Here is a 14,143-nt window from a genome sequence, read left to right on the forward strand (position 1 = left end):
CAGAAATCACAGAATCTTTTTGAATCAAATCCTCTTCTTTTCTTGCAAAAGGATTAATTTTATAATCATTATAAAAAGGTGGTGGAATTTCAACAAAACCAATACCTTTCTTGGAATCTTTTTGTTCTCCAGATACTTCAATAATTTCATTCAACAGAAAAGATGAATTCTTAAATTTCCCCAATTTGTTTTTCAACTCAAGAACCTTATTCTCAAGCTCAGTTATCTTAGAACGATGTTTCAAAATTTCCTGAAACTTTTGGTCATTAATGGTCATTTTCACAGATAACTCGGCTTTGAGATCGTGGTTACTTGTCGACAATGCTTCAATCTTTTCTCGAGATCTCCTTTGAGATTCAAGAGATTGTCGATAAGTATCCTTAAGAGAAGCAATTTCTCTTATAAGATTATCATTTTGATTTTTCAATGCTTCTAACTTAGATTTGTTAGATTCACAGTCAACACATGATGCTTTAACAAATGAAGTAGCAGAAATAGAGTTACTAACCTCATTGATCTTGGCCATGCAAGCAAACATTGATTCAGAAGACTTGTCGCAAGAGTCGTCAGAATCAGATCCAGAATCATTATCGGAAGACATCTCACTACCAGTAGCATCTTGACAATCTTTATGTAACCCAAACATAGCCAAATTTGCTTGAACATCATTGCATAGTAACCGTTGTGACCAATCAGTTCCATCTGCTAACATTGCTTGTGTTGTAGAAGAAGATGGTTTCTTTTCAGCATCACTTCCTCGTGGGGTAGAAGCATTTTGACTTTGACCACGAGTTCCAGTGTATTCTTTCCTTGGTTTGTCACATTCCTTCGCGAAATGCCCAAATTCTTGACAATTATAACACTTTACTTTTAATTTGTCAAAACCCAACTTCTTGTTTAAAGCTGGAAGATCTTTTCCAGTTCTCTGCATGAATCTTTTAACTTTACGAACGATCATAGCCATGTTCCATTTTAAATCCATGATTTCTAGATCATATGGATCTATCTGATCATAGTCCTCATCTGTTAAATCACTTGTGGCAATCTTACTATTCATTAAGTTTTCATATGAAGACATAAAAGCCGTCAGAAAAGCAAAGTTTTGCTCAGCTTCCTTCATATTAACACTAGGTGGTGTAGCAAATGGATTGGTATTAGTTGAACTTCCAGAACCACCCGAATTACCAGCAGAGTAGAAACAAACTTTTGGATCATTAAACATAGTTGATTCTTTTTCACTTGCAGCTTGAGTAAGAAAAGCAGTGATTGGAGAGATCGTTGAACTAAGAGGCATACTTCCACCATAGAAAGCTGGATCTTGATTTTCTTTGGAGGATTTTTGACACTTAAGATCATATTCTCTAGCTTCGATCTTTTGTAGAAATTCAAGTGCCGTCAAGTCTTCATTCAAAAAATAGTCATTATCTTTCAAAACCATTAGAAATGTTGAGTAGGAACTTGGAAGCACACTTTTAATAGTGTCAATTTTATCCCTTTCAGAAATTTCTATTGTCATTTTGTCCATTTCTACAATTAAATGACTAAATCTTGTAGTCATCTCTTCAACTGTTTCTCCCTTCTATAGATTAAAGTTTCGAAACTGAAACTTGAGCATCACTTTCTTACTCTCAGCTGTGTTTCCCATGCTTCTCATCCGCAGATGTTGAAATAAAGACGCACATCTCTTGATACTACCAACTTGATGAAAGATATTTTCTGGTAATGCCATAGTCAAAGTAGAATAGGCTTTTATCTCGATTTCTAAAGCTTTCTTCTCTTCTTGTGAGTATTGAGAAACGGCTTTAGGAGTATACCCAATAGTATCATCACCAATCATTGGTGCCACATAAACTTCATCTAGACAATATGAGTAGTCAGGATGAACAGAACCCAAATGTGCACGAAACCGAGGTTACCACTTGGCAAAGTCACTGAACTTCATCAAACGTGTACATTTAGAATGTGAACCTATCTCGGTATCAAGTTGCAACATCTGTTGCATCAACATGTTTTGAGACGCTAATGCATGCATACCAGCCATTTTTGAAAAATCTAAGTGTAACGAATCAAATAGTGAAATAGCTTAACGAATCAGTGAACAGTTATAGCGAATTGTGAACAATGTTTAACGAATCAACCCTTAACGAAGTTAAGACTGATCAGCAACGAAGTACCTTAACGAATGAGGTGAGTGTTTAAGCGAATCAAAAGTCAACTTAGTGAATCACAAGTCAACGTAACGAATCACAAGTCAAATTAACGAATTGACCAAACGAATCACAAAGGATTAGTTTAGCGAATCAGATGATAATCAGTAACGAATCACTAAGAAATGCTTAGCGAATTAATATAACGAATCAGCTACAGTTGATTAGCAAATCACACTATAGCGAATCAGGTTGTTACAACCATTTGTAACAAACTCTGACACCTTATGCCACGTGGCAAAGGTTGTTATGACACAAATCCCAGGAAGAACACGTGTCACACGAATCGGTTAATCTAGTTAACGAACTAGATAACACGAACCAATAGCTCACACGAATTGATTAACGAACTAGGTAGCGAAGTAACATAGTTGATAACGAACCACCAGAAAGAAGATAATGAATTACATTCATCTTCAAATCTTCAAATCTTCAAACAATTTTTCCAGAAATTTTGAAGATTAAACCCAGATACCCAACAATAACAAATTCGTAATACAACCTCGTTACTCAACCAAAATGCACAAATAACCTACCAAAATCCTCGTAAACCAAATCCGAATCCAATGCACATAATCTCGTATCCGATTAACACCTTAAACCAAATCAATTTGACCAAAAAACATACCCCTGTTTCGGACTTAAACCGAATCCAAATCCAAAACACACAAATCCAATCCACACCTCAATTCCTTTAATCCACACATATCCAATACCTTAACCAACACAATTCAATCCAAATTATCCATAATTCAATCAATTCAAATCAAATTGATTCAAAACCAAACAAAAACCGAAAAACTTAATAACAATAACAATTAAAACACCAAATCAAGTGTAATGAGCACCAACAGCTCTGATACCACTTGTTGATTCCCGGATTAACAATCGATAACAATAACAGATCTCAGATCTGTGAGTATCCGATTAGAACACCTAAGGATCTAGCTCATAATTAACCTTGATTTAATGTTATGTATGTGTATATATATTATCAATATATTAGATGAATAATGTTAAGGTGAAGCTTGAGAGAGAGCAATTACTCAAAAACTCTTTTTCTCAACTCTTTCAAAACTTAAATAAAGTGAACAGTAGTTCACTATATATAGAAGGTGACCTGGTTCGCTAACATCCCCTAGCGAACCAGCTTCCCCTTCGTTACATAAATTAACATAACGAACCACCCCCTGATTCGTTAACATCCCCTAACGAATCAGGAGGGAATACATTATAATGTCTTAGTTCGCTAACATCCCTAGCGAACTAGACTTAACCTTAACGAACTAGTTAATAATAAACATTAAATATTACATTAATTAATAAATAAAACATTAACGATAAATACAAAGACTCTAGACGCAAAACCGTGCACTAACAATGCTCTTTCCTAATCTTCCTATACTCTCTCATAATTATTCTCTTTCAAATTCTGTTGTATGCTTATCATTTTTTAACTTCAATGGTGTGTTGTTTAGGTATACATTACGAACATGAGTATAGGGTTATGTTGATGAGGAACTAATTTGAAAGCTCTTCAATTAACATGTCAAAGAGGCTGGATTCAGGTGATTGCAATGATGCTGTAAAGGATCAGAGTTTTGAGATTCACATATGGATAGATATAAAAAGAGTTTTTCTTTTTTACTTTTAAAAGTAGGGATTCTCTAGTGCTAATTGATTTTACTTTTTAGAAGACATATTTTTCTATGCGTCCGTGGCTTTGTGCCATTCTAAAGTGGAACAAGTAACTATAGAAGACCTCTTAGAACTCTTACAAATTGAAAGTATAATCTTGAAAGGTATGACTTCACTTGACCCTTGACCCATAAACCGTGATCCGATTATTCCAGACTGACCCGTTTGAATGTTTATGCAGACTTAACACACGGTCTCACTATCTGATGTGGATAACAACCTGGAATCTTTATTGGTGTTTAGTGACAATAATCAATAACATGTACAATGGCTATATGACTTTCCGCTTGATTAAAGGTCAACACAAGTTCCCAGTCAAAAAACGATGAAATTTGTAAAGTTAATCTTTTCTTACCAAATAAATGTTTGTAATTTACTTATGTTTCATGTTTCTTTTACCATATCTAAATACTTTAGACATTTCTTTACTTTATTCATCAGCTTGGTTTTTAAAAGCTTGCATAATGCATGATGCCCCTGATGTAATATAAAGACTGAATAGCGCGTTGTTGCTTTATAGGTTATTAAATTTGTTTATAATGTCTTACTTCATATTAGTCGTTTATATATTAGTGGTCTCGTAATATAATTTAATCATGCAGCTTGTTTCGAACCGTGTTTATTTTGGTCCAAACGCGTTTTGACCCAAATTAATTGACCTTTTTAATCCATATGGCTTGTTGAGCCAATATTGACCTTTTTCTTAAAAAAATTGCCCGTTATGATCCAAACCAGATGACCTTTTCTTAAAAATGGCTCGGCCCAGTGGGTTTGACACAACATGAGTTCGGGCCAAAATGGGCTGTTTTAAAATTATTATCAATTTGGTTTGGGTTCACTAGCAAAAGATAGATCTGAAATTTGGACGTGATAATTGTTGAAATATTTATTAACAGATTAATTTTATTGAATATCCATTTTTGGGTGCAGGTCAACAAAAGTGAAAAAAGATTATTTTTGCAAGTATGGGACAACAAAGATACATTATGCAGTTACTTTCAAAATTTTGTGACGTATACTTGAAAATACATATTATACAATATAAAACCACTATAGCATATTCAAATGTTCAAAAAGATCAACAATTAATAAACAATTTTGAGGTATGCAACATTTTTACCGACATTTTGCAATAGAATTCATGGTTCATACATTAAGCATAGGACACCAACTTCATTGCAATGAGACACTTTCAACATACTAATTAAACCTATGGTATGTTCTGGACTGCATAATGCGTTGAATAGAATGATGCATTTTTGTTTTGTTAAGTCATATTTCGTATTTGTCATTGCTCATTAGTTAATTACATTCTTTTGAGTAAAAAACAACAATAGCGTAAAACATTATTAAATTAGATGAAATATTATTTTTATTTTATTAATTTTTGAAAACAAAACATTATTTATTTTATCAATTCTCAATCGGCCCTCATCATGATCTCTATAATTACACTTAAACATATTATATTACTCTCTACAGTTTAATTAAATAATAATTTTTATACATTTATCATTACATTTTTCTCTATGCTTACTCACAAGTCACAACTAATTCAATATATATTAAAAAATAAATAGGGGCAAACAAAGTTTCCCCATTTATACAAAAAATCACTAACATTTTCTCTCTTCACTCTATACTTTACATTCACAACTAATCAAAATCTCATCCTATAATTTGCAAACTCTCTTCACATAATTTTAGGGGATGAGTTGGGAATGCTCTTATGGCTCATATATTTGTAGCTGGTTATGAGACCGTAAGTGGCAAAATTGGTGGGTTGGTAACAGGTTTCCGGCCAAAAGAATTAATTCTACTCACAAACATTATGAAAAAGAAAAGTAATAGACAAGTATTGCGTTGCTAAATTGTCGTAGCCGCCCATCGCGCGGGTACCTACTAGTGTGTGTGTATATATATATATATCAAGTGGTGAATTCAGATTTTTGCTTAATGGGATCCCATTTTCTAGTGATCAAAATTTCGGGTCAGTCATAGTTTGGGTCGGGTGAACGCGAGGCCCTATACTCAGATTTAAGTGTTATAACTATTCTCCTACGTACATGAGCAACCAATCTCGCTTTTTTGTTCCAACCATGATATCTATAGGTTACAAATGCATCTTTTGACCATTTTTTATCGAACAAGTAACAAAACAAACAAAATACTTTATCCATCTTTACACTATACTCTAACCAATACTTAAAGTCGTTAAACAATCGGGATTAAATGGTCTTAATCTACCACCAACTTCTCCCTTATCTCTTATGGCTATATTCTTTGTAACATGTGTAATTTGTAATTTTGTTTACTTTGCATAAAATTAGCAAGAGATTAATTATTCCATGTTCAAATTGATATTAGTTGCTTAGGAATACTTGCACCCACTAACATATTGTATCTTCTAGTTATTTAAACTTTAAAGCAGTGTTTTGAAACCCGACCCGGCCCGGCCGGGACCCGGTACCTATACCAGGTCGGGTCAGGGTATTTGACCCGTTTTCTAAGAACCCGGGCGGGTTTGACGGTTTGCGGTCCGACCGGAACCGGTGACCCGGCGGGTGAACCGGCAAAACCATTTTTAACTAAATAAAAATTCTTGCTTACATTGGGAATCGAACCTCTGGCATAGGACGAGACAAAAGCTTAAAGAATTCCAAGTTGACAACTAACCAAACCATATTGTTGTTAATTTTGTTGAAACACAAATCCTATGTTCAATACTTTGCATTTAAAATTAGGAGTTAAAAATTAAGTTAGCTGTCAATTTATTTTTAACACCGACTGCTCCCGCATTATCTTTTTTTCATTTTATCATATTTACTGAAATTAAGTAGTGTGTATCCTTCTACCTGTCTTTTGCCTTCTTTTTATTTTCTTTTCTATTTTATATTTAAAGTAGAGTCCTCAAAGTTTCAATTTGATTAAATGCCCACATATTTTATATATACTTATATTATTTATGACATAAATCCTATTTACAAATATCAATTAGCTTATATAACTTGTTTAGCGATTCATAGAGCCATAAATTGTATACACTCTAATATTGACTTGAACTTGTTGTGACTTGAACTCAAGATGTTAATAACCCATATTAGCTCAAACATGTTCTAAATCATGACATGAACCTGCACAATTTGACATGCCTAACTACATATCCATATGGCTGCTAATAACAGTCCGGATGTGGCAACCATTCGATATAGTGACGTATTTTATTTTCCATTAGTAAGATACTAATAATGTATTAATTTTTTAATACATATAAAAGATGAATAAAATAATTTTTAGTGGTTCTTAAATATTTAGTAGTTCTCATTGAGCCTAACAGTATGTATAAATCTTAAAATATTGGTTTTATTTATTAAATAGTATTAATAATCTTTATATCCATGAAGACAAGTATCTACAACATACGAATATTGATAATAAAAAATCAAATTACACAACAAATTTTGTTCATATGCAACCAATCTATTTATTTTCCTCCCGAAAAGTCATGCACTTGGCTATTAACTTCTTTCCATCTTATTTTGCGAAATGAAATCAACCACAACAGTATTATCTTAGGAGGAGTTAGTAACTATTATAATGTAAAAAAAGTTTCAAATTTAATAATGAAAATATTAAATTGTATAGTAATGATAAGGTAAATAAGATATTTGACCCTCAGTATAAATATATATATATGCAATTTGTAAGCACCTTAATGTTGTTTTGGAATTCCAAAAAATGGACAGTGTTGTAGCTAAACCATCATGGAAGAAATATTAAATAACTAATTAGCAATTAATCAATTTAAAGGTCAAAATTAAATTAACTACGCAATCTATACTATTTAATAAATAAAGTTTTCTTAACGTCACATGTCATCGCTATGTTGATCCTTACAAATTTTCCCTCCTCTCTCATATTAAGTGCATTTCTTTTTTTAATATTTCATTTTTAATTTTTAATAATTCCATCCTAATTTAAAATAATTAATACCATTATAAATATGTTAATTTGTTTAATATAAAACATTTTGCATCAGTTATTAATATTAGATTTTTATAAGTAACCAATACGAAACGGATGGGTTTCTTTAACCGATTAAAGTATAAAATATTCTTCATGTCAAAACAGTTTAAGATTAGAATGAGTTTTGGTCCACGAGTTGGTTTAAAAAAGTAGTCATTTACAACTAAGTTTTGATATTAGAAAATAACAAAGTAATAATTTATGATTTATGAATTTTCTAACAACTTTTTATTTCCAAATTGTGTAATGTGTAATTTTTTTACCCGTATAATATATCTTTATATATGTGATACATTTTTTTTGTATTTCAAATTATGTTATTATTTAAAACAAATTACTTATTTTAACCCGTGTGCTACACGGGTAGCTAACCTAGTTGATGAATATAAAGTAAGAAATTACCTTGTAGTCAAATTCCACTGTCAAGCTCCTGATATGTAATTATAATAAAAGAAAATCGGTTATAAACCTTTCGATAAATAAAGTAAAAAACCTTATACAACAAACACCAAATAAATTGAGGTTTTTACCTAACACCCGATTAGAGATTGAGCATGAGAAGATAGTTTATATAGCCTTTTGATATCTTATCTTCCATTAGTAAGATACTAATAATGTATTCATTTTTTAATACATACAAAAGGTGAATAAAATAATTTTATTGGTTCTTAAATATTTAGTAGTAATTGAAGCTTACTATTGTATAATAGTATTATTCTTCCTAATCATTATACCTCCACTGGGGCGTCATCACCATAAAACTGCCTCAAAAAAGCTTTTAATAATTCCTACAAAAGTCAATGATATAAATTTAAGTAAATATAATAAATAAATTAAATATGAAAATATGTTATTAAGCTTTGTACCAAATGTTGTGAAACTGAATCTCTTAATTTCTTAAAAATAAAAAAAGTCAACACATTTTGCCATTTATATAGAGAATAATTAAAGATTTTAATTATAATTAATCCATAAACTGATGATTTTGCATAATTATGGTAAATTGAATGATATGTGTTTTGGTAATTGAATGTGATTTTAATCTGGTTATTTAAATGATTTTGAATTTTGGGATATTTAATGATATTAGAAAAGTTAGTCTCAGCATTTTTATTGTAAAAAGTAATTAATTTTGATAAATGACTATCATAAAGTAAATTAAGAAAACTATTAAATGATTTATCATAAAGTAAATTATCCCTTCTTTAGTAAACATCATTTTAATAAAGAAATATAGTATATACATAGGCTTAATTAATTGTATCATATCCCGTATAATAAAGATCCTTTGAAGTTAGTTTATACATTTATTTTTAATTAGTTGACTCAATTAAAATTTTCAATTTCATATCCCGTCTCTAGTAAAACGTATTTTAATATATAGGCTTAATTAGTATACATTATTTTTTTATAAAGTTAAACAAAGTTATATTCTAGGCTTAATTATTTATGTTATTGTTAACTGTGTCTAATTTTAGATGTATGGGAATCGACAATTCATACCAGTTAACAAAATTCGTTTAATTGATATGATTAATTATATTAATGGTAATAAATATCAATTACTAACTTATTCTTGTACATTACTAATTTTATGCTCTAGCTTGAATGAAATATGGTGTAGATTTAAACATATCAATTTTAATTATATTGTAATTAATCGTGTTTAAAACATTATATCACCTAACCTAACTAAAACACGTATTAAAAGAATCTTTATAAAAACGTAAATACATTAATTAATTAACAATAATAATTTATCGGTTACCGTATTTAAAACACGGTAATTAAAAAATTATAATAAAGACATATTAAATTGGTAAAATGTATTAAAGATTCTATAATGTACGTGATCACCGGATTATTAACTATATAACCTATTTTTGTAAGTGGTTAGAATTCGAATTTCAAAATGGTTAAAATTAATAATTTTTATTATTCACTTAAGGAATTCAGTTGAAATTGATATTAAATTCACAATAACTTGAAATATTTAGAAGAAACTAATATTTTTTTAATGGATGAATGTTGAATAATTATGAAATGAGTTAATATTTATGGATGGTATTCAAAAAAATAAAAAGGGTTGAAAAAATTAGTCAAATTAGGAATAAGAATTATGTTTAAATATGTAAATTTTATTTAAACCTATTCAATATAAATGGTCAAATTGACTCAAATCCTTAATTTATTCAAATTGTTGTTATTTAAACCTATTCAATATAATCAAATATGTAAATGTTATTTAACCTATTCAATATAATTGGACTTTGACCAACAACAATATAAGATTGATTATCTTACTATAGATAATTTAATATATTATAGAATAATCAACTAAATTTCATTTCGGGAATATAAAATAATCAATTAAATTATGTAAATTGTTAAAAATAAATAATTACATGAATACTAACATAAATATAAATCAATATTAAAAAAAAATAAAAGACATCTTATCAAACAATTCTCAATCCATGAAATTAACTATACCAAGTTGGGGACAATAACCTGAAATGATAAAATTAAATATTAATATTAATATCACATAATAAATATATTACAAATTATGCAAAATTTGAATCATGTGAAAAAATGTAAAATTGATGTTATAACTTACAACCGGAAAATTTGAATCGCGTTACCAGAAAAACGAAATAGTGAAGATCTCCATTAAATCTTCGATTTTGATATATAACCTAAAAAAGTTATAAGAAAAAATCATATAAATATTAATATAAATACAAACAAAAACGGAAAATTATCAGTTTAATCTTGGATTTTGATATAGAATCTAAAGATATTATAATAAAGTAATATAAAAATTAAAATAAATATAAACCTTTCCGGAAAACGTTATCGGAAAACCGTAATAACTTCAATATATTAATTCAATCTTGGATTTTGATTTACAACATAAAGAGATTATAAAAAAATTATATAGCAATTAAAATAAATATAAAACATTACCGGAAATCTTACCGGAAACAATAGAACCTTACCAGAAAAACGTATAACAAAATTGGCCATTACCGGAATACATGTAAGGCCCTGAACCTGGTAGCCCTACTTTAGCGTCGAATTTACTCATAAACACAGTTCTTACAATCAGAGTTAATTATAACTTTCGCGGAAACGTTAACTTAAAGCATTCGTTACAAAACATGTGATCTTTTCTTTAAAACATAATATACAACTTCATATTTAAAACATCATTTCTTCCGTCTTCAGATGCCAGCCGTTCAATCCATGCCATGTGTCATCCCCATACTAGCTCTTTAGTCTGATCACCTGCGTGCATACTAAAAGTCAGCTACGCTGAGTGAGTTCTAGTATATCAAGAAACTTATCATACAACCACTACAAGCATTTATATACGTGTCCGAAGGCACATAGTCCACTATTTAACCTATTACTGCTTAACCACTTAATTACCCCTACAACTTAGCCACTTAATTACTCCTACAGCTTAGCCACTTATGCCACTTTATGCCACTTTAATAACGAATCACCTTATGCCACTTTAATAACGAATTATGTTATGCCACTTTGCCACTTTAATAACGAATAACGTTATGCCACTTTAACGCTCTTACTAGACCCCTATCCGCTTCTATCTCACCCTGCTTATACTTGTCTATAACTCACTTCGTATCAGTTCATTATTTACATAATAAGCAAGTCACATCATAGAAACATACACGCTAATAACCACTTGACAATCACTATCCTTGACGATACGTGCAATATCCGAAGATCGTTCACGCACCGACAAGCATTATATAATTGCTACCTTGTATATCATCTATTGCATACACTTACCACTTAAGCTAAGTGTATTCACACTTCACATCGAGTATGCACACAGCCCCGAAAACATAACAAGGAAATGGGGCTAGAAACTCACCTAAACTCGGTTACTTATTCTGCTATTGTTTATTCCTTCTCGAGCTGTGCACGTCTAACTGTTTAATAATTACAATATTAAGTACCACTCTAGTCAATCTCATTGCTACTTAATTAGCCTTGCGCGTCTAAGCTGGTTTTACTTCATTGAATGTTTACCGGTTAGTTAATTGTTACACGTTAACCTTTAAAGGTGTCTTTCATTAATTATCAAAGTCTAAGGGCTACTATGTAGTTATATCATTCTATCCCAAGTCCAGGGACCATTCTGTAATTCTGCCAAAATTCTAGTTCGTTATCCAGTCCTTAACGAACTGGGGGTTCATTCGTTACTTCAGTCTCCCATGACGAATTGGCTAGTTCTTTACTTTATAACGAATCGACCTTCATACCGAATTGAACCCTATAACGAATTGGACCTTAACGAACTGGTCCTCTTCACGAAATGGCCATTCTATAGCGAATTAAACGTTAACGAACTGGGGATTCATTCTTCAGCTCTCCCTTAACGAACTTCTTAACGGATTGGGTTTAATTCGTTATAAATTCCTTAGCGAATCAGATCTAGTTCGCCATTCCTCTGTTAACGAATTAGCTTTAATTCGTTAATTCCACATAGCGAATTAGGGTTAGGTCAGAGTGTCAGAACATTCTCTAACATCCTTGTACCCACAACTCCGGCGCCGCCATCACCTGAATAACGAGATCTCGCTGGAAAAGCGAGATCTCGCTTGTTTCACCACCGTTTTCACCGTTTTCGTCCCGTTCGATCCAGATCTGAGCTAGGGTGATCCCTAAGCTCATCTTAGGCTCGGTTTAAACCCGATTCCACCCGGATCTCGTGACTTCAACGAGGTAACGGTGTCGGCTCGTTGTTTCGTGACTAAATTTCACGGGTTTGGATCTCTACAATATCATACTATCATTACCTCGGGTTGATGCTTGGTTTCTTCTTCTATTTCGGCTAGAGAGAGAAAGTAGGAAGAGTGAGAGCTAAGTGTGTGTTTTGAGTGGTGTATGGAATATGTGAAATGAAAGGATTAAAGGGTGATTTAAGGCTTAAATATTATGGATCATGGGCTTGAGCCCATGGTCTATCTTCCTTCCTTATTTATCCAAGTCCATAACCCATATCCATTACCCAACACTCCCGACCCATACTAACTCCTACTTATTTATTTTTTCTCCGCTAAACCGAATAAACGTTCTCACCAATAATAATTAATATAATTAATATTATTTTTAGAAATTTCGGGATGTTACAATATAGGAGATGGTTGAGGAATAAGCCGAGAGAGGGAGAGAGAGATTAAAATGGTTAGGAATTTGTTAGTGTAAGAATTACCGTATGACTGTTTGGTATTTAGACACGAATTTCCTATTGTAGTTAGAAACAAAATATTAGGAAAACTCAATTAACTTAAAATAAGGACGAAAATTAGGGAATTAGGATTAATTAATTTTTAAAATTTCAATTAATAAAATGTAATGTTCATAAATTAAATCTATACTATATTTAAATCTAGACTATATTTATATACGGAATTAAACTTATTAATGTAGAAATATAAATTACTAATTCAAAAATTAAGATCTTCTTTCTAGAGGTGAAAAATTCAAAAGAAAAAAAAATTCATTTAGGAACAATAACACTTTTAAACCAAACAAAGAATACAAAAACGGACGATATAATATATAAAATTACAATAAATTTTTATACAGTAGAAACTCGATTATTTAATAAACTCTCTAAGATAATATTTTTTGCCGGTCCCGACTCGGGGATAGGGTGCTAAATTAATAATTCGCTAAAATTATAAGATAATACATTTTTGATAATTTCTTTAGACCCCATATAAAATATAAATTAATAATTCCTTATATATAGCATATTACATGAATGATTTATGAAGGTTTCTTGAAATATGACTCAATTATCTTTTGTTTTTTGTTGAAATCAATTTCCTCTTGAATCTCATCTCTAATTTTCCTTAACATGGTAAGAACTTCTGGTGTTGTTTTCTCATAGCTCAACAAGAAATTGGTCAATGTGATTGCTGCTTTAATAGCTCGTTTCGCGAAGGGGGCTCCATTGTAGAACTTTCATCATCTTCTTCATCGATATCATCTTTATTAATTCCAATAACGCTTTCAATAATTTCTTCATCAGTCAACAACTGTGCAACTACATTTTCTTCCGCTTTCAATAATCTCGTTTGTCATTGTTGTTTTTTTCACACCTTTAAGATGGGAAGCCATGTTGTGTGTATGATTTGTTTGTGTTAACCTATTTTGATCTCGTATTT

This window comes from Bidens hawaiensis, unplaced genomic scaffold (genome assembly GCF_021521415.1).
Source record: "Bidens hawaiensis isolate Kalapana, Puna unplaced genomic scaffold, B.hawaiensis_p1.1 tig00055703_1, whole genome shotgun sequence".
In the NCBI taxonomy this organism is placed as follows: Eukaryota; Viridiplantae; Streptophyta; class Magnoliopsida; order Asterales; family Asteraceae; genus Bidens; species Bidens hawaiensis.